Here is a 27,952-nt window from a genome sequence, read left to right on the forward strand (position 1 = left end):
TAAAATAGGAAACTCATCCAGTGCTGTTTCCTTCCTCTGGGTTTCTACCCTTTCCAGCATCTGCCTGTTTGGGAAAACCTTCCAGCGCTTTCAGTTATTACGTTTATATTCTATCCATTCTTTACAGTTTTTTTGTTTGCTTGCTTGTTTTTATTTTATTTTTAAGTTTTTATTATGGAAAATTCAAACATAAGCAAAAGAGAAAAGAGTTTGAGGACCCCCTCCACCATGACCTGTCACCCAGCTTCCAACAGTTAACTCATAGACAATCTTGTTTCAACAATAATGCTACTTACTCACCCCTCATCCCAGATTATTTTGAATGACTCCCAACATCATATTATTTTGTTTTAAATATATCAGCATGTATCTCTAGATAGGGATTAAAAAAAAAAACCCACAATATCATTATCACAACCACAAAATTAACAATAATTCCTTAATATTACCAAATATCTAATGAGTATTCAAACCCCCCAGTTCTACATATATATAATTTTTTAAACAGAGAGATATGGAACGCTTCACAAATTTGCAGTCATCCTTGCGCAGGGGCCGTGCTAATCTCTGTATCGTTCCAATTTTAGTATATGTGCTGCCGAAGCGAGCACTCTTTACAGTTTTTATCTACAGGAGGGTTGGTCCTGAAAGGAACCATAACTAGAATTCCACAACTTTACATTGGAAAGAATTTCTTACATTACAAATCTTTAAAAATATAATTTTAGACTGTTTAATCATCATAAGGTTGCAGAATAATTCATTAGGTTGAACAGTGTGAAATCACCATGTTTGCAGGACTGACATAGGAACAATTTCATATAATTCAACCTGGTAATTATGTTCTCATGTATTTATAATTAATTTTATCATTGAGTATTTATGGGCATATTGAGTTACCTGTATTTCAGGTTATTTACGTTGTATAGAGCTGTAGAAGTGGGAATCCTGGGTCCAAATTTATGGACATCCTTAAACTTATTGAGTATAATTGCTAATTTTATTATTTAATTTTAAAACAATAATACATAATGTAATTATTTTTTCCTAAAATGGTTGCATGAATTAATGGTGTCTAAAATGGCGTCTGTCCTAAAATTGGGTAATGCAATTATATTTGGGCTTTGCTTTTTTGTTCTGTTTTGTTTATTTTCATTAGCCAAAATATTATCAAGTTATTTACTTTGATTTATGTGCTATGGTTGTTCGTTATTATCTACATTGCATATATTCATGGTACTTGTCAATTCATGTATGTCTTCTTTGGATACTGTATCAGAATATTTTAGGGACCCTGGAATATTCCAGACTTGCATCATCAAATTTCTTCCTTTACTTATATTTGAGGATATTAAAAGCTGCTTAATTTTAGGAAACTTTTATGCTGGCTTCTTTATACAAGATAGGAAAAATTTTAACCATGTTTCCCATTTGTATTAGTGCGATGGACTGAGCAATAGGAAAAAGAATATAAGCCAATAAATTTTGCTTGTTTGGAGGAAACACTATATATCGGCAATATAAGGGTTATGTAATACTCGTGCCTGTAGTTCTGTGTCCTTAAATGTTTTAGCATAAGCTGGCAAAAAACTACCTGAGTGAGAAACACAAAAGATACAGTGGAAGATAGAAGAACTAATGCCTATATGATAAGGCAGATCTTTTGTGTCAATACAAACAGGGGATTCAGAATCCTTGCTGTGAGCTTATTGTACTGTGGCATAGGGTTTGGAATGCCTTACTGAGTTTGTCTGTTTATCATATTCTGAAAAACAACATGAAAAAATCGATTGATAAGTCTCATTTAACCCCTGAAAGAAAATAAATCCAGTGCAATGACTAAATAATTGAGTTATGGTTTCTGTTAACACAGTATAACATACTAGCAATTTGTACTTTAAATGCATCTCTGCTAATTAATTTGTTTATTTTGCAGGAAAAAAGTCAAATGAAAGCATGAATTATGGCCACTAAACACTACAGGGAGAGGACTAATTGGTCCATGGCTCATTTTTAAAGAGCTAAAAATGTGCTCCCAGAGAATGTACTATTATGTCATAATTTTTTACAAAAGTAAAGTCCACATACATCTAGATTTATGCCAAACTTTAAGAATGACTTAAAACAAGGATGACAAATACCTGTGGCACATGAGAATCATTTCTTGTGTAATATCAATGACAGACATCATTAATAGATCACTTTGTCCTTTCCTGCTGAACTCAGATATAGGGTGAAATCCTTTGGACAGAGTATTTCAGGGGGTCATTGCCAATCAGATCGGTGATCTCATGAAAGGAAGACACTTTGCCATGCACATCCCTTTTACTAAACAACTTATCCCAAGAGAATAATCTTACTTGGGCATTTATAGTGAATAAAAATGATTTCGATCACAAGAAACAGGAAACCAATACAAACTATTTTATGTAAAATATTTTTCCGCTCACCTAGCTACAGAGTCAAGATGTATTCCAGTTTCAGCTTTTAATAAACAATGAACTTTCAGCTTATTTGATGATCTAAGTCTTCAAATAAGAATGTCAAGTAACTGTCTCTCTCCTTTTCTTTTCCCTGCGGTGCCTTCATTGTCAGGCGTGCTCTAAGTGTTGATAAAAAACAGCCTCACTTACCTCATGCCTGCTGAGCAATCCTCAGTTTTTATCCCCATTGCTCAGAGTGAGTCCAAGGTAGGTCTCTCATTGGCTCCTTTTGAATCTGCCTTTCATTGCTCTGATCAGAGGGATAGAAAATATTGGTTGTTCATGCCTGTGTCACCTGGACCAGAGGTAGATAAGAAGCATTGCACTTAGCCTCAACTCAGCCATATAAACACAGGGGGATGTTATTCTCTAAAGCTGGTTGAGCTCTATGAATGCAGATAAATGCCAGGCAAACAAAAAAATAGCACTGTCCACTGCAGCTTCCATTCTTATTTTCCTTTACTATTCTGAAATCGTTCTGATGACAGAGATCACAATTGTGTTAGTTAGGGAAAAGGTTAAACGGTTATAATAAAGAGACCCCAAAAGACATTGGCTCAAAGAAGAGATAAAGTCATTTCCTGGTAAGAAGTGGGCTCCAATCCATGGAGTCATCCAGCGACTCAGGCTAAGGGGTGTTTTTTTGTCTTCTTCAACATAAAACTTTTACCACTGCAGGCTAGCTAGAAGGTAAAAGAGCTGTGAAGCTAGATTATTTTTAAGTAGATGACCTGGAAGTTGCCAACTACATTTCTCCTCATGTCGCTTTAGTGAGAACTTAGTCTTGGGTTCAAACTTGGTCACGAGGGAAACTGGGAAATGTAGTCTTTTGGTAGGTGGCCATGTGCCCAGGAAGAAAAAAAACAGAAGAAACAGATTTGGGGGTGAGGCAGGAGACGGGAGGAGAGCAAACAACGTCCTGCCACAAGGTCCTTTTTTTTTTTTTTTAATTTTATTTTTTTTTGGCCGCATTGGGTCTTTGTTGCTGCGCATGGGCTTTCTCTTGTTGCAGCAAGCAGGGGCTACTCTTCGTTGCAGTGCGCGGGCTTCTCATTGCAGTGGCTTCTCTTATCACCGAGCACGGGCTCTAGAGTGTAAGCTCAGTAGTTGTGGCACGTGGGCTCGGTAGTTGTGGCTCGCGGGCTCAGTAGTTGTGGCTCACAGGCTCCAGAGCACAGGCTCAGTAGTTGTGGAGCACGGGGTTAGTTGCCCTGTGGCATGTGGGATCCTTCTGGACCAGGGCTCAAACCCATGTCCCCTGCACTGGCAGGCGGATTCTTAACCACTGTGCCACCAGGGAAGTCCCCTGCCACAAGGTCTTATATTAAGGAGAGCCACTGGTTCTCTCCTTTTTCTCTAACATGTTTACTTCATGTTGACAGTGGTAAAACCTATTGTCCAAAATCAACTGGACAAAATAGACAGGGAAAAAGGATAAACTAAGTCCTTTACTTCGACTAAACTATTTGTCTCTGTAAATGTCAGAGACAAATACCCTTATTCTTGTGGTATCACTCACCATCTGACTATTCAGCCTACGTTTATTTGCTGTAGCAGAATTGGAATAAATAAAATTATCTTCCAAGATGGCAGTGGCTTGTCATATTCTAAAATGACACAAGATTAAAAACTAGGAGATCTTTCAATTTTTTCTAGGCCACTAACCGGTTGTACAACCTTGAGAAAATTTCTGAACCTTACCCATCTCAGGTATCAATATAAAAAGAAGTTGTAGGAGAATATTTTATCTGAGGTCCCTATCAGATTGAAAAGATTTTATATTATGTTGGAAGTAGAGAGGTTTAGATGAAATTCCCACCCTCCCAAAATACCAGTGTTTTCCCGCAATAAATGTGAATTCATTCTATAACACAGTTCACAGGTCTTTGAGACAAAATTTGATTGACTAGGACTTTAGAGCAATCACCAATAGGAAAGTGAGCTGGCCATAATTGTCAGTTGGGCGTTTCTGGTTGGAGGATAGGAAATCTTTCTGATCTCCACAAGAAATCAACAAATGCCCTGAAGCCTGAGATTTGGCAAAATACAAGCAATGTCTTAGCTATGTAAGTATAATGTTATTAATGACCATAACATTAGCTAGCCCTTTTAGAATCCAGTTAAAGTATCTGGTTCCATGACCTCCTAAGGGTGAATCACACATATTAATGATCCACAGAATGAAATACAAGATTTTATCTTTTTATTTGTTCCAGAATTATTGCCCTTTGATTTTTAACACATGTCGTTTGTTCTCACATTAAAGGACAGGTTAAAGGAGTATCGACTCTGTCATTTTAAGTCCTCAGAGTTAATACGGTCTTCTTTAGCTTGATTAATATCTAAGCCGAAGGTGGCTGCTTTGTACTTCCAAGGTTGCCTTTGAGGGTTTATCCCTCAGTGGAACATCCGGCTTTCCTTTTTTATAGCAGTTGGCCAGAAAACCTCTGTCGATCTGTGACTATTCTGAACTGATAGACTGAAATGCCATTTCCAAAACTACAGCTCTTCTGCTAAACAATTTTTTCTAGGAGTGATGCCATATCCCTAGCTACTGGGCTTTGCCAAAAGGCAGTATTCCTCCAATGGCCCTACTCTGGGAATGATACCAAATGATGGTTCAGGCCGGGGTAAGTAGTAAATTAGCAGTAAAAGCTAAAAAATACCCCAGCTTTTAATACCTTTTCTCTTTTTTCCAGATGACTGGCCTATCTCTCTCACCTTCTGCTTCTATTCATGAAAGAACTCCTTTTCTCCCCTTCATTTGTGATTTAATAGTTGGATTTTTATTTTACGTGGTGTTCCTCCATTGTGGGAGAGCAATTCACACCTTTCAAGGCTAATGCAATCGAATTTTTACGTGACATAAGTATCTAGTCTTTCTGCAGCACCCACGTGCAAAGGCGTGATGCCTGATAGATTAGGATTGTTTGTAGAGTGGGAAATGTGCTGAACAAAGTGTCAGACAGGAGAATGGGAGCCAAGAGAGGGTTTCAAAGCAGCAAGTTTCTTGGGACAGGAAAGCCTAGATTGGTTGCCTGCCCTTAAATATGTATTAAAAATAAGAACTTATCCTTGGAGGTAAGAGCTATGAGGTGTTTCTTGGATGTGGAAGTTTAAGTCATTGCCTCCATTTTGTATTCCTTTAAAAAAAAAACTTCCTTTAGTTGGCTAAAATACTTTCTTGTTCTCAATACTGTTTTCCTTTCTTGGTTAATCATTTGCCGGTCTTCCTCCCTCTCTTCCTTCCTCCTACCGTCTGTCCCTCCCTTTCTTCCCTTTTCCTTACCTATCTTTTTCTTCTTTCTCACTTCTTTCTTAAAATGTAGCTGCCTGGAGTAAAGTTTTTTGTGTATATGTTGACTTAATGGCTGTCCCTGGTAAGCCACGGGTTCACTCTTTGGGTATTTCCTAATTTATATGCAGTGCCAGAGGCTCAGAAGTATGTTATTGTTATTTTCCTTTCAATAAAAACCCATATTTAAGAGCTGACACTTCATCTTCTTGTTTCAGGTATTATACTTTGGTATTCTTTTATATATCTTTGGGCAGTTGATTTAAAAAGACGCAACTGGCCTTGCCTGTTGAATTTTCCACTGTACCCTAGCACCTAGGACAATGACTGATAAACAGTAGGTGCTCAATAAACATTTGTTTTTAAAATAATGATCCAGATGTCAAGCAAACTCATCATAGAGAAAAGAAGAACAATATGTTTCAGTATTCTGTTGGTTTGGCCAGGATGGAGTTCTGAGTCTTTTGCTCAGCAGATGTTTATCCAGAAGGTGGTAAACTCCCGAGATCAACTTAGCTTTGTGTCTCCTTGACCTTGGAAATGTTTTCCTACAGACACAGTATTTTCCCTGTTGGAATTTTATTCAATATTCTATCTTTGTTTCTACTTTAGAAGACATGCCACGTGAATAATGAGGCCTCAGGCAAAGAAATTACTCCAGCAGTTCAATTTAAACTCAGGACAAATCCTGCCCTCACTTGCATTTGCAATTTGCGATGCAGTCAGTAAGAACTATGCCCACACATGAACTGACAGAATTGGGGCTTCAAGGTTAGCAATTATTAAAATTAAAAGTTCATTTATTCCTTTTCAAAATATTTTATTCAGTTGCTTCTGAAGCTGAATCCTGAGTTGCCTTCCCCTTGCTGCTCACTATAGCGGCATCCAGCTCTGAGGGTAGCTCACAGCTCTAAATGTCCTCATTGTTCAATGCACTAGATGAGAACAAAACCAGACTGTAAGGTCAATCTCACTGCCTTACTAGAGTAAAAATTAGAAGTCAATGATTCTCTAACCATCAAAGAGAACTTAAATTCAACAGGATTTTTTAAAAAAAAAACGTAGTACTGTGTGAAAATTTTGGAAAATATGATCACGGTGGAGAAAAAAATGAAAGGGGTATATAAACCACTTATACTGCAAGGACTGTAACTTTCCCAGATTAATTTTGGAATCCTAAAATAAAATTTGCTTTTTTTGGTGGAATTGATAAGGCATCAGAAGTGGCCTTTTGCAATGGAAATAAGCACGCAGGGCTTTCTTCTACTTTATAATAGTGAATTAATACAGAATAAATAGGAAAAAAATGTTAGGGAACAATATGGTAAAATTATAGACCGTAAGTGTTAGAACAATGTTTTTAAAATGGTAACAGAAGAAGGTGCGTAAATTTATGTATACAATAATTTGGCAGTTTATGGAAGTAGCATCATTTGTAAATTAAATAGCACGCCCCATCACGCCTCTAAATGAGGAAGGAAAGCAAAAAGAATTATTTTTAATAGGTCCATGGCATCACACCCCTTCAACACGCAGCACTGAGAGAAAACCAGACTGGCGACCCGTGTCTGGAATATGTACTGACTGGAACTCTCGGGAGGAGGAGGGGTTTCTTTAAAATTTCTTTTTTCCAGACAAAAGGGGCAGCGATCTTTTGACCTCTTTGACCATAGATGTGGAAAATGGCGAGCAAAGTTTTGGCTTTGTCCCTTGCTTTTCACCATGAAATAAAAGTCTTAAGCCTGTAACTCTCCCTGTCCCACGGGAGTGTGCAAAGGGAAGGAAAATAAGCGGCGTGGGTGAGGGGTAGCGGAGCAGAACCAGCGGAGAGAGGAGAGGCGCGAACCAGCCTCTACCGGGTGGGCGTGGAACGGAGCGCAAGCCAGAACAGGTCCGCGTCCTCTCGGCCACTGCCGGCGGTGGGCGGGGCGCGGCGGTATCTCCGCGGGCAGACCCGCGTGCAGATCAGCTGGGAGCGGCCGGCCAGAAACTCCCGTGGATCTGCCGGGAGCTACTGGACCCCCACGTCCCTCTGCCGTTCCAAGCCAGCCTGAGGGAGAGGTTTTCCCGAGGGAAGGTACCGAACGGATCTGGTGCAGGAAGCGACTCAGGTGTGTCCGGGGTGAGGGTCAGTTTGCGTTTGTTTCGTTAGCCCTGGGGGCTCCCCAAATCTTTGAGCGAGACAGCAGGAGGGTAAGTGGTTTGCTTCTGGGGGGAGGGGGTCAACTCCTTATGGGTCGGAGATGGTGTGCAATCAGGGCTCCGTTGTTGCACGAAGTAGGGTGGTCCGAGGTCCCTCAGCCTTAAGCCAGTTAGAGACACCCCCTTTCCCAGCCCCGCCCCCTGGAGGCTGAGGCTGGATTCAGACCCCTCCGGTCAGTCGGACGGAGTAAACGGGTCCTCGAATCCTCCGGCTCCCACTTTCTCCGCCTGGTCACGGGTAGGTTGACCCTCTTGTCTTTCCTCCAACCTCCCTTACCAGCATCTCTTCCTACCCTCTGGAGAGGATTCCAGACCCTCCTGGAGATTCCAGCCCTCTCCCGAGAGGGGGCTGCGAGGACCAGCTGGGTTTGGGGTCAGTCCTGGCTTCACTCCTCTCTGCCCCTTACCATCTCTTGGGTCGTAAGGCTCAGTTCTCTTCCGCCAACACCCCCGCCCCACTGTCTTGCTCCCACTCTCAGGGGAGGATTCCAGATCCCGCTGGGGTTCGGTACGCGACGCCAGCTGGAAAAGGGAGATCTGTGGACAGCTGGGTTGGGGGGCGAGAAAACTGGGAGGGTTAGGAGCTCCACGTCCCCAGGCCACCGAGGGGGCGAGGGGTCAGGCTGGGGGCGTGTTGCCATGGCTCCCTGGTAGCGAAGCTGAGGGAGCTAGAGATGCCAGTCATGGAAGGTCCCTTCTTCCTCTTTGTGCCTCTCCTCCTTCCTTTTTTTTTTTTTCTTTTTTTTTTGAGTGAGAGTGTGCGTGGGGAGGGAGCAGGGAGAAAGTGATTAATTTGGAGAGCAGAGACTGGAGCCAGGAGGCTGGGGAACGCTAGCCAGTCTCTTCATTCCCACTCCTTTTGCCCGCTGCGAGCCTCACTTTCTCATGCAAGGGCAGGACGGAGGAATTCCTGCGACAAGCCAGGGCCCAAGAAGCCTCCGCCGCGCTAGCTCAGGTACCCACGCCCGGAGCCGCGCCCTGGGGCGAGCGCAGGGTGGGTGGTCGGGCTGTCCGCCGAAGGGCGGGCAGGGGAAGGGGTGGGAGGTGAGCGGCTGAAGGCGGGTGTGTAGTGACACAGCAGGGCGGCAAGGCGGGGAGGAAGATCCAGGTCCAGCCCAACTCGAGGGGCGCGGGGTTCCAGCCCCGCCCGCGTGAGCTCCCAAAGAGCCCCCAGAGCTGGCAAGCGGCGCCTGGCACGCGCGCGCGCGATGGCGCGCTCACGGGAACGCCCCAGGTGGGGGGCACATTTGCGCGTGCGCGCGGAGGTGGGCAACTGGTGAGCCACCTGGGCTCGTGCAAGGCAAAGGCTCTCGCCGTGCTCACGTGCGTTCGAATTTCAGGTCCATGGTCTCTGAGATGTGTGCTTTTGGACGAGACATTTATCGACCCCGTACCCCAGTTTCCCCTTTTGAATAATAGGGATAATATCAGTACCTTCCTTTTAGGGTTTTTGAGCGCCTGGAATGAGATAATTCCAGTAGACAGTTTAGCTCAGTGTCTGATGCATAATAAACACTAAAAGTTATGGTTGCTGACGCCGTTACTTTTATTATAAGTTAGTCCTCAATTAGATACGGCGTGTTCTCATTACTCTGCATTTTTATTCAAGGCAAAATACTAATTTCTACTTTTGGAGACCATCAATTGACATTAATATTACTGGCCAGTCCTACTCCTACAAAGCGTTGCTTTGGAGCAGATTGGAAGATATAAACTGACCAACTGGATGGAGAGAGAAGCTTAGAAAGCTACTGGGGGAAACTTTTAGTGACAAGAAAAAAAGTTGCTTTTACCGCTTTGTGTGTAAAAATGTTTCCTCTTTCACCTGCTAATGTTGCAATTGGCTTTGTCTTAATTTCATTCTCTTTATAATGGACCACCCTGTGGCTTTCAAAATTTAACTTGGTTGTAGAGTCTAGTGTGTAACATGGCTTTCCATTTTATGGCCTGAAGTGCTGCAGTGGACTCACCTCTAGGAACGGCAGGGCACACAGTGTATAATCATTCCTCACAAGCTCCTGAATACTGTCAGTGAATAAATGGAGACAAATAATTATGTCTGGGCGGGTGTGAGTACTGGCTAAGAAAGTTCATTAAAATCTCTTTCCGAGCATGTTTGTACTCTTCACTGCAGAAGTGCAGGACTGTGATGATTAATCTGTGTTTTCCAGATTGTTCTCTGTTGCATCTTATGGGCCCTTCCCTTTAAAGAAAAGGCTACGGACGTTTATTACTACTCTTGGTTATATAGGTGCTCCAACATATCTGGTGATGAGCAAACTATACACCCCATTGACCTAATTACAGGTCTGACAGGATTTGATATTGCACATAATGTATTTATTACCTTAAAGTTAATTCATCTCATTAAATGAAGTAGTATTAAATTCATTTTTAAATTACTTGCTTATTAAAATATTGGCAAGTTTTGATGAAGCTGAAGCAAGTAAAACCAGACAGATGTCACCGTCACAAAGCTCCTTATGATTTTACAAAATAGACCTCACCTAGGAAAATGTTTGCTGGATAGGAGCTTGATTTTTATAGTTAACTTCTGAATTCTTTGAAGATAGCAGGTTGTTTGACCCAAAATTGCTTTTTTGAAATATTTTAGCCTGATTCATTTTTTTTTAATGGAGAATTATAAATAAAAGTAATGATTTAAGACTGATTTAAGATTCTACTAGTTTTTATCTCATAAAAGAAAATTAAGTAATAGAGGGTAGCTAATGGCATTAGATTTGAAGAAATGAGTGTCAGGAAGCTCTGTGAATATCAATTCAGATAGCAGAGTATTGAGTCAAGTTTGACTTTTGCACGACAACCAACACCCCCTTCTTCACAGTGAATATGTCATCTTTAAAGGGTGCCTTGAGGAATTAGTGTGACAGCTTGCCTGAAATTCATGTGATCATTTACACATTCTTTCCCAGGAGCATTGGCATTAAATGTTTCATTTATTGGAAATTATTTTGCACTTTGACTTATGACAGCCAGCAGTGCCATAGAGTCTAATACTTTTTAGAAACAAAATTTAGCTTTTCACTATTTTGTATTTTCCCTAAAAATTTAAGCAGTAATGCACATGGAAAGTTTAAGTTAGGCTGAAGACAAAGGGTAAAAATAAAAACCCATGACAGATCCAGAAGTGTTGAGTCCTGAATCTGGGGAGCTAATTGAGATGCTAAGGTATAATCTAGAGGACCAACCTGTCTCTATACCAAGGCTGTTTTCAATGATGTACTGTATTATCTGATTCAATCAGTGTTCCTTGTTATTTTTTCAAAACGAGACCGAGAATACTATATTTTCAATTATGAACATTTTGATTACAGCTTCATTCTAACTAACTAATTCCGTATGAAGGGAATGCAATTATTATGGTGATTTACATACAATATGCTAAATTAACACGGCTAATGAGTGAAAGCCTAATATTCTTTCTTTTCATTCCTGGAAAAATATTGTGCTAAGCATTCTTTCAAAGAAAAGATTACAGTATTCTCCGGCATTTTATGTCTACCTACAAGTAGAATTGTCATTGAGCTATTTTCTTTGCTATTAAAGTGAAATCTCTCACATTTTGGCAATCCCGTGCCTCTATCCCTTTTTTGGGGGGGAGAGGGTAGAGAATGGAAACAGTTCTCAATTTAATTAGTTATGGTGATTTCTACTTTCTCTACATCTTTATTGGAGGAAAGATTCTGTATTTTCTGATTTGGGAATCTGGTTAAAACCTTAAACATTACTAATTACTGCAGTTTATTTTATGTGTCGCACTAGTATAGTTAGTTAATTATAGCTTTCTCATTAGCACCATGTAGAGAATAATGAATTAACACATCTCTTTGATCAAAAGAACATCTAAGTTTATCTTCTGAGAATAGAAGTGTTATTGTGTTACTGAAAGTCACTGTAATTTTCCCAAGAAACAAATCGGTTGGAATTCTCTAGCACTGGGATAAGAAGCTTGATGAATGAGGGAGTAGAGCAGTGGTTGCTTGGCAACCTAACATTATTCTGCAATTTCTCCTGGTATATTTATCCAGTAAACTAGAAAATTCTGTTTTGTTAACGAATGTTTTTAGTCAGTGCACAAATAGACCATAACTAATTTAGATTTTATGTATTGTGGATGAAAAATGATCCTGCTTACCTTTCCACTGTGTTTAGATAGTAAAAATACAAAGAGAATATTCTGTTTTCAGTTTTTAAAAATTTTCCGTAAAAACTGTTTACTTAATTTTCACATTAGTTTATTACTACCAAAAGATTGCAACTTGTGTACCTCTTTGGAAGTCAAATTATTGGGAGTGTGTGCGTCTGTGTGTATGTGTGTATGTTAAAATTGTGTGTACACAATTTTTCAGTAAGAATCAGAAATAAATTTCGAACTGAGGTGAAGTCTTCAAAAGTCATGACTGACATGATAATTTGGTAAATTTAGGGGGGCATAAACATTCAATCCAAGTGATACTGGGAGATGATCAGAATAATAAATGTGCTGAATGGCAGATATATAAATGCACTCTGTTCTTTGACCAGGGTTTCTTCTCCAGGTGGTCTTATCACACTCTCTCCTCAGATGTTTGCGTGCATCTCATTTCCCCTGTAGTTGTGAAGTAGGAGCTTAGCAAAGCCAGCCATTGCCCATCTTTCAGTCCACCTCTCCCTGACTCCAGGGACTACCATATACCATTTTCCTATTCAGCCTGTGAATGTTAGTGTGCATCGTAATTTCCTTCTCAGATGGTAAAATCTTTTGAGGGCGCATGCTTCATTCTATGCATCTCATAAACCCTACAGATTCTGGCACAGTGGGAAGCAAACTGGTGTGGCTGTAATAGTCAGGCTGCCAGGCTTCCAAATCCAGTTCTGTGAACTCCTCAATGTGTGGCCCTGGCTGAGTCATTTTAACCTCCCTGAGACTGATTTCATCTATGGAAATGAGGAGTAATATCCACACCCAGCTCACGTGTGTTATTATGAGCGTTATATGGGGCAGTCTATGTAGACAACTTATTAGAACTCATTAAGCATTCAGTAAATTCTGGCTTTTTTATTATAATAGTTACTCCATGCTCAGTGTATGAATGGATAAAAGAGAGATAGACATAAGTGTGTATCTATGTATATGAATAAGTATGAGCTTATTATATTATTATCATTAAAAGTATGGAACATGGGTTGACACCTACATCAATTTTATGCACATATACATCAATTATCTGCACATATACTGGTTGTGATTGTTTCACATCTTTGAAAGATCCTGAGTAGTAGTTTTCAGGCTTGGCTGAAATGAGAATCACCTGGAGAGCTTTTCTTAAAACTAGCAACCCAGATCAGTTCAATAAGAATCCCTGGAGGTGGTCATCAGGCATGTGGATTTTTGAAAGCTTCCGGTGAGATTCTGATGCAAGAGTTGAGAGCCACTGCCTTAGATTTGGGTGGGTCTTCTATAATATCATGTTGGCCTGAGGCATTGACTCACAGTTACCTTGGCATAATGAAATGTGGTTGAAAAAGAAGAGCTCTGATAAACCTCTGAGGTTTTTCTTACTAATCCCTTTGGTTTAGACAGCACTTTATTCTCTGAAGAGCTCAAATGTGCTTTTCATTTACTATGTATTTCATTTTTCAGCCAAATGTCTCTGTGAAGATGGTAGGAAAAAAGTCATTATCCTGATTTTGTGGATGAATGGAGAGAGCCATACAGAAATTAAATAATTTGATTAGATTCATACATTTAGAACAGACCCAGATATCAAGATTCCTGTCACTTTTGAGTTCTGGTTGTTTCTCTCTTTTCGCCTTGAGATTTCAAATGAGGGAGGGAAGGTGGTTGTTTTTGGACTAAATAATTGAGTAGGAAAGAGCTGTATAGATGAGAATTTCTACCTTTCTTGTTATAATTCTGCATTATAAGGAAAAGCAGATTTTTTTTTTTTTTAAGAAGAGGCACCGTAGTCTATTTAAGATCCAACCCTGTGTCCCTTGGACTGAACCCAGCCTATATATGTGTTATTTGGCCTGAGGCATGTTTAAGAAATATTTGAGCCAATATTTAAAACCCAGATATTTCACATAAAATTCATATTTCTGACTTACCTTGGAAAACTTGATGTTCTTGGAATATTGGACCTGAATGCCCAGGTGACAGAGAGTACCACTGGCTGGAACTGGGTAACATGTCCCCTTGGCAGTCTTAAAGGACCCAGAGTTTTTCATCTTCTCTGGATAAAATCTGGCACTCTCTTGCTTTCACTTTGATTTTTTCCTGTATATAAGTAGTACTCAAATGGGGCAATTGAAGGGCATTTAAAGAAGGGACCACATCTTTTTGGGCAGGGTTGAGGGAAACCAACAAGGGCTGCAGAGGCACCCCTGGGGCTGTTACTGCCCTTAGTCCAGTGGGACGACAAGAGAGAAAATTTACTGGAAGGTGAGAGCCATAGCTTTGGGGAAGGCTGCAGACAGGAATTGTGGTTTTAGAGAAACATAGCCATTCTTGAGTAACAGGACACTGGTCTCCTACCCCAAGATCTTCGGCTCCTTCCTCGCAGTGGCTGTACCCACCAGCAGGCAGTGGACAAGGGAGCCTGGTGCAAGTGTCCTGCTGAAGTTGGATCCCTCTGCACAGAGCAGCCTGGAGAAAGGTGGAGAAGGGATCTGAATCTGGGGGGTTAATGAAGAATATGAAGCACACCTTGAAGGCTTCAAATGTATAGAATGTGGGTAATGGGGAGGAAGACAGCTCGAATCGCCAAAAGCAGGACAAGATGGAGAATCATTAAATTTGCATTCAGGGCTCTTTTCCTCTTTTTCTTTGTTGTTCCTTTCTAGGCTCCTCTTTCATTGCCCCAGGTGGGCATGCTCATGGCCAGAGGTGAGTTTCAGTTGCAGCCTTCAAACTTCAAAACAAACTTGTCTATTCCCTTGCATTATCTCTGCTTTCCAAGATGAGAGCTTTACAGCAGAGAGAATAATGCAAAAGATGTATTCTCTCTTCTAAGGTAACAGGCTTGCATTTTTAGCAGAGTTTCCTCCCTAACAAAAGCTTTTGCTGTAAGTGGTGATTTTAACTCTAGAGATTGCAGGTGTCGTACCCAGGAAGTGGAGACACCCTCAAATAATCCTCTGGCAGCCTGAAGTCACTGCGACCTGGATATTTGGGTCTATGGAGGGTACCTCTCTTTGGTGTAGTGGTGTCAGGGTAAAGAGGATGAGGAAATAGATCAGGGATGCATTGGTAGCATCCTGATGTGAGAAATTTGTATGTTCCCTGGCCAAGGGACGTAGTCAGTGTAATAGAAGGTAAATTAGTGAGAAAAATGTGGAGATTTTTGATGATTTGATGCTATTAGAGTTGATTGTGAATTCAGTTTGTTCTGTGTTGAAGACCTCCACTAAAGAATGTAATGTGATAGACTATCAGCTTACTATGGGATGTCTTACATATTGATGTGTTCAAAGGAAATAACACCTCTCATGTGCAAAGGTTCAAGGGGAAGATAAGTATTGACCTTTTCTGAGACTCTTGACACTTGACACTGCATTTCCATCCATTTGGAAGATTCCTTCTGAATATTTCTATTTAAAAATCACCATGTCTTGCATTATTTGAGTACTTATTTGAGCTTTTTAAAGAGTTTTAAAAGCCCCATATCTCATGTGACTTTTTCAACAACATGGCAGACAAAAAGTGACAGGTTTGCTAGCTCATTATATAGAGGAAAAAAAACTGAAGCAAGGTCGAATAGCGGGCTGGGCAGTGGTGAAACCAGAATTAAAGTGCAGATACCCTGATATGTAACCAAGTTCATAATCCACTCTACAGCTTTTAGATTTCCTTATTTGAAAAAAAAAAAAAGAGAACTATCGTATAGCTGATTTCTTTTTTTAAAAACAAATTCAGAGTTAATATATATGCTGAGGGATGCAGTAAATGTAGGGGAAGTATTGAAAACTTCACCAATTATATTTCCAAGGTTGAATATAGCCCTGCCCAAAGGTAGAGAGATTAGATTTTTTTACATAGCTTCCGTAATTCCAGTGCACATTGATTGATTAGTTGATTGATTGATTGTATGTTCTGTGAGACATTGACAGCGACCAATCATTAAAAAACTTTTATTGAATAACTGCTTTGCGCAGGACTGAGGCTGTGCCAGGCAAACACTTAAATAGCTATCACTTATTAAATGTTTATGATGCATTTTGCAATCTCTGCATCAGTGTTTTGAGGAAAGTATTATTATGATAATACCCATTTAACGCTGAGTGTCACAGACGTAGGGGCGTCCTTGTCCTGGCTCACACAATATGGCCTGGAAGTTGCTGAGCCGGGACTTAAACTCAGAAGTATCTGCTCCCCAGCCACAAGATCTTAACTACTACACTATGCTGCCTTTGAGTCCGGCAGACTCCTTCAGCACCCCCTCTTAATTTGGACTGCTGTAGCAAAGTACTACAGACTGAGAGGCTTATAAAAACAGACATTTATTTCTCACAGTTCTGGAGACTAGAAGCCTGAGATCAGGGTGCCAGCCATCTTCTGTTTGCAGACTGCTGACTTCTTGTTGTATTGTCACAGGGAGAACGGCAGAAAGGGCCCAAGAGAGTTCTCCAGTTTCCCTTTTATAAGGGTACCAATCTCATTCATGAGGGCTCTACCCTTATGATCTAATTCCCTCCCAAAGGCCACACCTCCAAATACCATCACATCTGTATTAGGGTTTCAACATACGAATCTGGGGGAGACACACACGTTCAGTCCATTGCACACCCTTTCTCTTCTCTCTTTGACTTCATTTCCCATGTGTGCAATGTCCGTCAGTACCCCCCTGGATTAGTAGGATTCTCTAACTATGGTCTTCATCAAGGGCCAGCACTCATCCCCGTTGTCCAACCAGATTTACCTGTTCCGTGTCTTATTACCTCAGGTAAACATGTGGAAAAGTAGATAATAAGGGCTCCTCCTAGGGTATTACATGATATTGTATGTTTATACCAGGAATGGTGGCATTTAAAATGGTGGATTTAAAATTCTTGTTGCAAAGATTCATTGTGAGGCACTGCCATGTGGGAGATACATTGGGAAAGGAGGACATCTGTGTTTTCTCCAAAATCATGTCATAAAAGTGTTTGGTGTCTGAGTCTTCCTGAAATGTGTCCTGGGCACCAGTATATGTAAAAATCAACCTTCACCCTCACCAAAGCTTTTGCTTGCCCTCATTACCATTTCTTATTTCTTGGCAGGAATGTTTCTGATGCTCTATAGTATCAATATGCATGGATTTCCTTCATATCTGGGTATTATATGTAACCAATTGCATTACACGGTTGACATTTCCACAAAGGTGTATCTGCCACTCCCGATTAAGACAGAAATAGTCGGCAGTGATAGATGCCATATCCCAGCCTGACTGTTCTTGAAAATGACACCTATCATAACGACGGCGCTATCTTTATTAGCAGCTGTCAGTTAAGATAAGGCTTTGGAGGGAAAAAGAAATCAACTCTATTATAGGCATGGTCAATATATTTAGGATTTTTGAGAGGTGTTTGATTTTTTTGGTGTGTGGTGTTTAGAAAAAAATGTACATTTTTTAATATGCAAAATACAAGTAGCATTCTCAAACACTGACTCCAAAAGGCTCTTTTTTATATAATAGATAGTGGCAAAAATGTGTTTGCTTTCTGCTTTGTCTATAGAGCAGATCCCATTTCCTTGCACTATATGGAGTGGAATTGCTTTAAGGCTTTTGTTTGATCCATGCCTGCTTCTTTAGAGTACAGCACTTAGCTCCTCAAGAAATGAACTTATTTTGGTATTATAAATTCAGAGACTTTCTAAACTTGTTCTGTACAGTGCCTCTGATGACTCAGCAGAGAAATCATTCATTAAATTAACATACTTAAGGCATTATACAATGGCAAGAAATTGAAAACATTGTCCACGATGGAAAAGTAAACAAAGAAAAATATAATAATTTTAACATCTATAGACTACACCAGAATGAATAACGGACTATTTTGGGTTATTCGTTATTGTTCACTAATTTGAGACATATACTGTTTTCCACAAAGGAGATCTGAGTGAATGGTTAAAAATAGAAAGCCAAAATAAAGGTGTTTAAATTTGACCTCGACCCTGTTTCACATTGTGACCTCCAGCAATTCTCAGTGGAGCTAGATTTCAAAGGATCTCAAGAGACCTTTTTCCATGCATACAAGTTTCCGCATGTAATTGATTTGGGCTGAATAGATTTTGAACACAATTGATTTGCTTGAAATGATGCTAAAGGACCAGGCTTGAGCAGTTCAGGTACAACTCATGGGAGTCAAGTTCAAGTAAATTGGATTTGACCTTAATCACTGGCCCCTCAAAAAAGGGCTGGCAGTCATTAGAGGGAATACCATCCAATTATGTATAAAAATTGACATGAGTTGTTTGAATTGGAAATTGACCTCCATATACAAAACCTCCTTTTGAAAACTTGGTTACTACCTTCTATTTCCCTGTTTCACCAGCTGTAAACTGAGGATAGAAGCATTTACTGTTGCCTCCCAGTGGCAGTTGGAGGATTAATGAGCGAATATTTGTTAAGTGTTTTGAGGATAAAAGTGCCAGCTATTATTATTACTAATAAAACATTTATCTCCAGTGTAATTTTGGACAGCAGCCATTAAAAACCCATTGCTGTGTTTAACAGTGTAACAGTCTGCTACAGCCTAGCATTTACTGCCTCAATTAAGCATGCATTCCGCTTCCTTTGCCCCTCCAAATTCTGAGCTGATGAGGAGGGACAGAAAGGTTTGTGTCATCATTTCCCAAGTTCATTTAAATAATGGGTTTAACAGACTGAATGCTTCTGGTGGAGAGTCCCTTGATTGTCTCCTCTGAAAATTAGAATGTGTCCTTAATGGGAGGCTAATTTGGCTGTCCATTTGGTTCTGTGTCCTATGAAGGGAACGGAGGCCCTGTTCTAGATTTTTATTCAACTGGATTTACATCGCACTTACTGTCTTTGAAGATTGCATACCAATATGGTTTTGGTTATTTACAACTGGTTCCATAAATGAAACAAGATTATGTGAGTGGCTGTAAGTGTATACGTGCATGGGGTGGGCAGGAGGGTGTGCACTGTTCACAACTCATGCTAAAACTGAAGTGGAAAACTGAAGTAATTACACAGCTACTCCCAGTCCATAAATATTAAAAAAATAAAATTGGAAGCCTTGAATAATACAGAGTAGTTTATTAATCTGTAGTTAACATATCATATTAAATACTTTCAATCCGAATTTATTTTGACCTATGTAGATGTCCTAAAAATAAATATTTCTCACCGATTGCCAAAACAATGCTCATTTTCCTCCATGCTGTTTTACTGCTACAAATAAGAGTAAAAATGTCAAATAAATCAATGACTGTAATGATAGGTATTCATTTGGAGTTTACTCACCAGGTAACTCCAGTATTTAAATCCTAAGCTAGTATCTAAAAATTGAACAAAAGAGGCATCATAGCAACCTAAATCTAATCTCTGCAAAAATTCACCAAACTGCAATAATTTTATTGTGGAAAGACCAGCCTTATTCGATGACTATTTACTCTTAATTTAGAAGCATCCCAGTAAGCTTAATTGTCTGTTTTATTTTAGCGGACAACAGGATAAACTGCAAGTTAGAGCAGATGAAGGAAATGTTGCAGATTCATTCACAGACAAAAGAATTTACAGCTAACATCTCTTCAGCAAGGGATAAAGATAGAAACGCTAGAAAAAGACAACTCAGAAATCATGCGTATATGGATGGTTCTGAGTCATTAAGAAATTACAACATAGTTTAGAATAGAAAAGATAAATTTTCATGTACCACGTATAGGAGTACAGATCATTTATCTGAAAATCACGTAAAACCCTCTTAACTAGTGATGTAGCTGTTTAAGAATGTTAAATACAAATACAAAAGAGCAATAATAAAACCTCCAAACCTTTTACAAGATGTCCTTGTAGAAGCAATGTACTGATAACTATCCAAGGTACTATTCTTTGCAGATAAGATGTTGTATTGCCCACTATAGGGAAATCACAGTGTATTTTTTTATTACCATCACTTAGGGAGACTGTGCTGTGTAAATACTATCACCATTCCATTGACTTCTGAAATTGAGTTCACGCTATTTTCATCATTTATTTTGTTGAATTGTGTACCGGGAATTCACCATATGGCTTAAAACTGTTTAAGACCTCAGTAGACACGTGTTTTGCATATTAGATTCTTGGGGAAATACATAAGCTGCTTATTGTTTGGAAGAAAAATACCTGGAGCTTATGTGTAGCTAAGAGGGGAAATGATGAAAAACGATTCAGAAATGTGACCATGTAGCAATTCATGTAAAATGTGAAGGGGCGTTGTCCCATAAATCTATTGCTACATGGCAAACTAACCCGTAACTTAAACAAGTTAAAACTCCATTTTATGAAATTTCATAATTTTGTGGGTCAGGAATTCAGCCTGGGCTGGGGTAAGTGATTTCTTTAGCCCCACCTCATAACAACTGAGGTCACCTCGTGGTTTTCAGATGGTGGCTAAGCTGGACTGGTGGCCCCAAGATGGCTTCACTTGCATGTCCGTTGTTTTAGCCAGTTGGGTTGAGCTCATCTGGGCTTCTCTTCCTTTTCATGTAGTCACATGGCCTCTTCACTGGTTTCTGCAACAGATGTTGGACTTCTTGAGTGATGGCTCAGGGCTCCAAGAGCTAAACTTAGAAGATTGTCAGTTGTCTTAAAGGCCAGGGGTGGAGTAGCCCTTCTTCTGTAATCCATTGGTCCAAGCCATCAAAGACTATTCTAGATTCAAAGGGAGGACTCATCTAACTACCTTGCTGGAGGATTCTAGTAGACAAGGTAGGAAGAAATTTTTTTTCAAAGACATGCTAATAACAGGATTATCAAGTCCACTGTAACACCATGTACTTCATACACGATTGATTAAAAAGTGGAAGAAACATGGAACAAGTAGAACTACTCTCTGTCCCAAGGGGATACTCCTTTGTCTTCCCCAGTTCCTAAATATCTTAAGCCCAGGAAAACAAATGCCTTTGAGAAGGGAGTGTGACAAGAGGGTGAACTTGGGCTCCATGGAAGTGCCTGTGGTTTTGTCTGGAGAGAGAGGCTAGAGTTGAGAGTAAGGGAGGGACGAGCTGGCCAAGAATACTTTTGCCTAAAGATTCTTCAGCGGGATAGGCTTTTCTGATGCTTTTGTCTTCTGATCCATTTACATTTATCCTTACTCTTCTCCATTTACCTTGGAAATGGCTTGGGCGTGGGAGAACCAGGAGTACCTCCTGAAGGGCCAAGGTGGAACCCGAAGGCCAGGAATCAAGGAGGTGACTGCTGAGATTCCATATGGCACCAGGCTTGAGGAGGGAGAGAGAAGAGCTGCTCCATTTCCTTCTATTTGTCCATTACAGCCACACATGGACAAGAAAGCAGGCTTCTTGGCCTGAAATGATGATTGTGCGTTTGGCTGCAACCCTGCTTTACCTGTAACTTTCAGAAGCATGGCTGTAATGGGAAGGCGCTAATGGGGAGTGAGGACCAACATTATTCTTATTTCTTCTTGTGCATAGAACAAGAAGCAGGTTAAGAATATATAGCCGGGGAGCTTTCTTGGACTATTTCCTTCTCTTCAAGGGCTCACTGAGAGTGGCTGAAGAACAACTACCGCCATGCCTGATGTAGGTTCCGTTTGTGTTCTCATTGCTTCTGCCTTTCTATTTTCTCAAATCCTCCCATCATATTCTTCCTTCTATAGCCTGTCATTTTTTCTCTAAGTACTTGGGAGCCAAGCATGCTATTTTCCTTATACCTCTGACTCCCACCTTTCTGATAAACGTGAGTAGACGTGTTTCTCCTGCAGTCTTGCCGAAAGCACCAGCAGAGTATTGCACTATATTTTTCATATTTCAAAAATTATGTCAACAGGCAAAATGCAATATATATAACCCTAAAAGGCTATGCTACGGTGTATTTAATTCTATACTGGTAATGCTTTAAATTGCCTTTGAAAGACACAATGTATGTACATTTAATTTGATACTCGTAAGGGCTAGGTATTTAAGCAAGGTAGGTATTGATCCTGTTCAGAGGGTTAAGGGAACTCATGGAACTCATATGTGTGAATGTGGAACTAGAAATCAGGTCGTCTGATTTTGTCTTAAAGTTATTTTAATGGCAAATCATTTGTGACTGATAAAAGATTTCCTTATTCAGAAAATGCAAGTTTTCTGAACAGGTTTCATTTTTCAGTGATATAACCTAAAACCTTATAAATTTTAAATTCTGCTCTCTTGGATCTCAGAAAAAAAATGAAAGAAATGGAAGCAATTGATGGTGGTTGTAAACTGAGGTTTCTATAATGACTTTGTACTTAAAAAAATGATTGGGACTACTGAAACACAAGCAATCGTAGGTTTCCCCACAGTTTTTTTTTTTTTTTTGATATAGCAAATACATTTTTACTGTAGCAGAGAGCATCTTTTCTCTCATCTCCCTTTAGCAGTTTGCCATTTTCTGTCCTCTTTAACCTTTCTCTACTTTAAACAACCGGAAAACCTGCTTCAGCTTTCTCCTTGACACACTGAGAGTTATTTCTCATGAGCTATTCCGGAAAATTCCTTGTTCAGTCTTCTAATCACTAGACCACAGCAACCTTTCTCTCACTGGATTTCTGCATTTTATTGTCGCCCGTCTCCACTAAGACCTAAACGTCACTGTTAAAATCCCCTTTCTCGCTTGTCACTTTGACCATAATGTCACTTACTTCCTGAAAATTTCCCCTGGCTCCCCACTGCTCTGCGGGCCAAGTAACTGTCATACTTGGTTTCCACATCCAGCTGGGCTCAGGCTTCATGATTCCTCTCTTCTTTCTTGTATCCTTAGAGACCCCCTCCTCTTACTGGCCAGCTCGTTGCTCCTGTCTGTCTTCTCAGACACATTTCCTGCTGTCCTTTCTTCTTAAAGTCACTGGTCACTCAGTAATCTACAATTCTCTAAGACTGTACTCGCTGAAATGTAACGATTGTCACGATTTTTGTCTTATCTTTGTGCCGTCTACCATAATTCACTTAAATTTTTAACTGGCTCATTATAAAAAGACACTGACTTAAAATGTAAGTTTTATTACACTACTATCAATGAAACACCAACGTCAGTGGGAAATAATGAAAGGTTACTACAAACGTGAATACAATGAAAACAACCCAAGGTCGTTACATTCTAGCGAGGTCCTATTGCCTGACCAAGTCTCCAGGCTTAAGTCCTGCTCCCTCTTTATGAAACAGCAAGATTAGAAGAGTTAAAGCGCTGTTAATCATATATTAGAACCTACCTGAGACTTCCACGTTTTTATAGTCAGAAGGATTAAAAGAGAAAGGATGTTCACTTACATCCTGCCCAAAGCCACTTTCTAAGATTGTCTCAATACTGAGACTACTACTCCAGGACATGCAACCCAACTGCAGGAGGGTGAAGACACCCCTAAGAAAAATTCATCACAGTCCTCCTCTCTCTTTATTCTATTATGTTCCTGCATTTAATCTTTACGTGAAAATTTAGGAAGTTCTTGCTGTGTGGAAATCACTACACTGAATGGACAAATTCCAAGATGAATTAGACACAGTTGGTGGCCTGAAGATGCTTACAGTTACCACTGAATACATGCCCGTAAAATGTTATTAATCTGAGTATGTCTAATTAAAGAGCTGGGACAAGTACACAAATAAGTATACTGCAAAATAAAGGATTATAAATGCCATTTAATGTACTGACAATGTGTGGTCAAAATAGAGAAAGGTTCCTTCCAGCTTGTGCGCTACTAAAAGGTGTCAGGGAAAAGGCAGAACTTTTGAAAGGCAAAGACAAAATTCCATTTCAGTTATCATTTCTCTGAAACAAAATACATGTTCAAGCCCTATTTAATGAGCATTTGATTTTTAGCAGTGTTTGTCACAGTGTAGTCTAGTGCTGTTTGAGAAGATCTGAAGTGTTAAAATGTGATCTGAATACCTTTCTCAAGTTCTGAAAGACCTTCCCACGTATTATAAAAAAAGAACCCTCCCTAATTTGAAGTGGGCTTACAGAAAGCCAAACATATTTGGAAGACGGTACCGTCACAGCATCTGCGTTTAGGGAGCCAGCCTAATGCCTGCTTGACTGGCAGAGAGGTCAGGGGTATGGGCATCCTGAGCCATCGTAGGGATGTTTGGTGCCAGTGGCCTTGCGAAGTGATTTTCAGTTTTAAGATGGCCAGGAAACCAGTAGAAAAACACAGCACTATCTTTTTTTTTTTTTTTGCAGTTGGGTTAATTTCTCCTCCATGTTTCAGAGTACTGCTATTTCTGCGTTCGCTAGTCTTTTCTAGGACCTCATTCTTAGTCATGGAAGCTCAGATAATGCACATATGGTCATTCTGTGGTCAGTTTTGTAAACATAATATGCATGTGAAATGAAAAAAAGGGGAAACAGGAAAGTAATGATAAGGACTTCAGATATTAGGGTCTGACTATGAAATATCAGGATTCTCTAAATTCTTGTTTATTTGTATAATCTCACAACTTTAAGTAATTTTACTTTTTAAAGAAGGTACAAAAATGAATACCCACAATATTGATTAGTAATGGATCTTCTTCCTTCTGATAGCTCTCTGAATAATGCACCCTGTGTTAATGCTATGAATTTTTTATTCATACCTAGAAATACACAAAACTCCAGAGTTCTCTTGGAAGAGTGCTTCCGTTGGTAGAGTTTATAAAGCAGTATTTACAGTGATGTGACATATCCTTACAATGAATAATTATGTGCATCTACTAAGTAACAGTGTCAAGGCATAATGTAGAGATTAAAAGTTGAGAGCTTAAACACAGCCAGCACACACACATACTCACATACGTGTATGTAATTGCTCTTTTGCAAATCTACAGAACCTCACTTACGTTGCATTCACTCTCTTAGGCTATGCTTTCTCATAAAGCATTCATCAGCAAAGTGAAAACCTCTTAAAATTGTCAGTGGGTTTGCTTATGCCACTGTATGCTTATTGAGGGCAAAACGTGACATCTATTTCTTGGCCACATGCTAGGTGATTAATTATAAAACTGTTCTGTGCATTGAACCATCTCTCGCAAAAGGTTTACAACTTGGCTTTGACAACGGTATCATTGACATCTGTTGAATGATTCAATGGTGAAGTTTACCTCTGGGTTTGCCATATTATGATTTCTAAAATTGTTTGACTTTCAACATTTCCACTCGTTTTTCATTTATTGGCTCCATGGATCGGTCCGTTTTATCAAATTTGTCAACTGCCAGCCTAAACCTTTGAACTTTGGTATAATGAATGTTCTGAGTGAGAATATATATATTTGGAGATATTTTAAACCTAAGAATTTAGGATCTGAGACCTAGCTGCCAGAATATGTAAACAAAATATGGTGTTTAAAAAATACTGCTGTATTTTAGAGGGACACTACTGATCAGGTGATATTTCAAATCTGATGTCTAATGGTACAGCTTTAAACTGAAGTACTGTGGGGGAAATAGTATTGCTGGTATTTGAAGTTTTGGCTCATTGAGGGTAAAATGTATCTTTGAGGGTATATGGCACAATAATTCTAAATACTACAGTTTTGTTTTTCTTTTTGATGTCCCATGATTTCAAATTTGACTCTCCTATATGACAATTGAAAAAAAAAATCTCCCTGCTTTTTGTTTCTTTTTTTTTTTTTTTTTTTTTTGCGATACGCGGGCCTCTCACTGTCGTGGCCTCTCCCGTTGCGGAGCACAGGCTCCGGACGCGCAGCCTCAGCAGCCATGGATCACGGGCCCAGCCGCTCCGCGCCACGTGGGATCTTCACGGACCGGGGCACGAACCCGTGTCCCCTGCATCGGCAGGCGGACTCTCAACCACTGCGCCACCAGGGAAGCCCCTGTATTCTTTTTAATGTTGTCAGGAGAAGAATTAAAGCGACTATTACCTTTTATAAAGCTAAGGAGAGTGAATTCTGAAATAATGCACTAGAGAAAGCTTTTTTTAAATTTATTTATTTATTTATTTTGACTACACCAGTTCTTAATTGCAGCATGTGGGATCTTCATTGTGGCATGCGGGATCTTTAGTTGTAGCATTTATGCGGGATCTAGTTCCCCGACTAGGGATCAAACCCAGGCCCCCTGCATTGGGAGCACGGAATCTTACCCACTGGACCGCCAGGCAAGTCCCTAGAGGAAGCTTTTATGAATAAAATAATGATCTCTGAACCCTAGAGTAGTCAATTTCCATCAGACCCGTTTATAAAAAAGAAAGAAAGTTTGTGCTTACAGATGGCACTAGTAAGATGTGACTTTGCTCGAAGAATCGCAACGTCATATTTCCCTTAACGCTGGTAATTGCCTGTGAGTAGTGGCAGTATACTCAGGAGACTTACTTCCTCCTTAGGCACGTGCCATCGACCGCTCAAGGCGCGTTGCTGGACGTTACTTTGACACTCACCAAGGGGACCGTACATTTTGAGAAAGGGCTCCTAAATATTCACACCTGGATAACTAGCATTTTACTGTTTTCTAGCATTTTCCCAATTCGGCAGTGGTTTCTGCATGCCACACCCAGACTTCCTTTCTTCAGCAATGCTGGTTAATGGAAATGCCTTGATAGAGGCTCCAAAGCTAACAGCAAATTCAGCAGTGCAGAAAGACCCCAAATCGTGTTCTTCTTTGTCAGTATTTTCACTAGGGCCATGTAAGATATTAAATCACCTGGAATTAGTTATGTGCCATTTCAGCTACACTTTGAGCTCAATCTGCTACAAGCTGCTTGTGCTGATTAGCAGTTTACAAGTCTGCAGAGGAAGGAAATTTTTACTAGCTTGATTTTTTCCCCCTTCAGTCCTGTGTGCATCAGGGGAGGAATTGTCTTCTGTGCAACTTGGTCTGACCAGATTGATGCTGGCAAGGAACCATATCAGAAAAATTTACCTATGGGGCTGTAGCTATGCTCCCAAATAGAAGACAGAAGAACCAGCGTCTTCAAGTGAAGTGTGTGTGTGTGTGGTATGTGCGTAGTTTTGATTTCAAGGAGTCATTCATTCATTCCCCAAATATCTATTGAGCTGTTATAAATCCCAGGCACTGTGCTAAGCATTGAGGTCAAGACAGATTTCCTGCCCTCTCATAGTTTACCATTACTGAGAATGTCAGCCAATAAATAAATAAACAATAAAATCATTACAGGAAAGAAACAAAGGACTGTGGTAGAGAAAAATGAGAGAAGGAACTTAACTTTGGCAAGGGCTGTCTGAGAAGGTGACTTTCAAGCTGAGCCAGAAAGGGGAGAAGGCAAATAGGAAAAGAGCCAGAAGAGCAGAGTTGCAGGCAGAGGGGCAGGGAGTGGAAAGGCAGTGTGGAAGACACGAATTTGGCGTCGTCTGGAACTGACAGAAGGCTGAGACCTGGAGTGCAGTGAGTGTGGGAGAGCTTGGCACGGGTGAGGTTAAGGCAGATCACATAAGGCGTTCTAGGTCATGCATGAGAATATGGATTTTAAGTAACTTCAAAAAAATCCAGGCAGTTAAGCAACTTAAAAAATCATTTATACAATTTTAAAGGTTACTTTCCATTTACAGTTAATACAGAATATTGACTATGTTCCCTGTGTTGTACAATACATTCTTGAGCCTATTTTACACCCAAGAGTTTGTGCCACCCAGTCTCCCACCCCTATATTGCCCCAATACTGGTAACCACTAGTTTGTTCTTTATATCTGTGAGTCTGCTTCTTTTTTGTTATATTCACCAGTTTGTTGTGTTTTTTAGATTTCACACATAAGTGGTATCGTACAGGATTTGTCTTTTTGTATCTGACTTATTTCACTTACTGTAATACCCTCCAAGTCTGTCCATGTTGC

The 27,952-nt window shown here is 40.1% G+C and overlaps 1 protein-coding gene and 1 non-coding gene across 8 annotated transcripts in view; one reads left to right on the forward strand and one right to left on the reverse strand.

Moving 5' to 3' along the window:
- Window positions 1-508: 508 nt before the first annotated feature.
- On the reverse strand, window positions 509-611 carry LOC117314067 (U6 spliceosomal RNA). Its single transcript, XR_004528748.1, has one exon. It is a non-coding gene; the product is annotated as a U6 spliceosomal RNA (small nuclear RNA).
- A 7,126-nt stretch (window positions 612-7,737) lies between these two features.
- CHL1 (cell adhesion molecule L1 like) overlaps window positions 7,738-27,952 on the forward strand; it is a 199,178-nt gene continuing 178,963 nt past the window's right edge. For 4 of the 7 annotated variants that reach the window (XM_019947567.3, XM_019947571.3, XM_019947570.3 and 1 more), the window contains exon 1: window positions 7,738-7,889. The gene's annotated coding sequence lies outside the window, so the exon portion shown is untranslated. Of the gene's footprint in view, window positions 7,901-8,179; window positions 8,219-8,711; window positions 8,936-27,952 lie in introns of those variants that run through there. The other 3 variants (XM_073787573.1, XM_073787574.1, XM_073787572.1) reach the window with 3 other exon arrangements.

Source organism: Tursiops truncatus, chromosome 10 (assembly GCF_011762595.2).
Source record: "Tursiops truncatus isolate mTurTru1 chromosome 10, mTurTru1.mat.Y, whole genome shotgun sequence".
Classification (NCBI taxonomy): Eukaryota; Metazoa; Chordata; class Mammalia; order Artiodactyla; family Delphinidae; genus Tursiops; species Tursiops truncatus.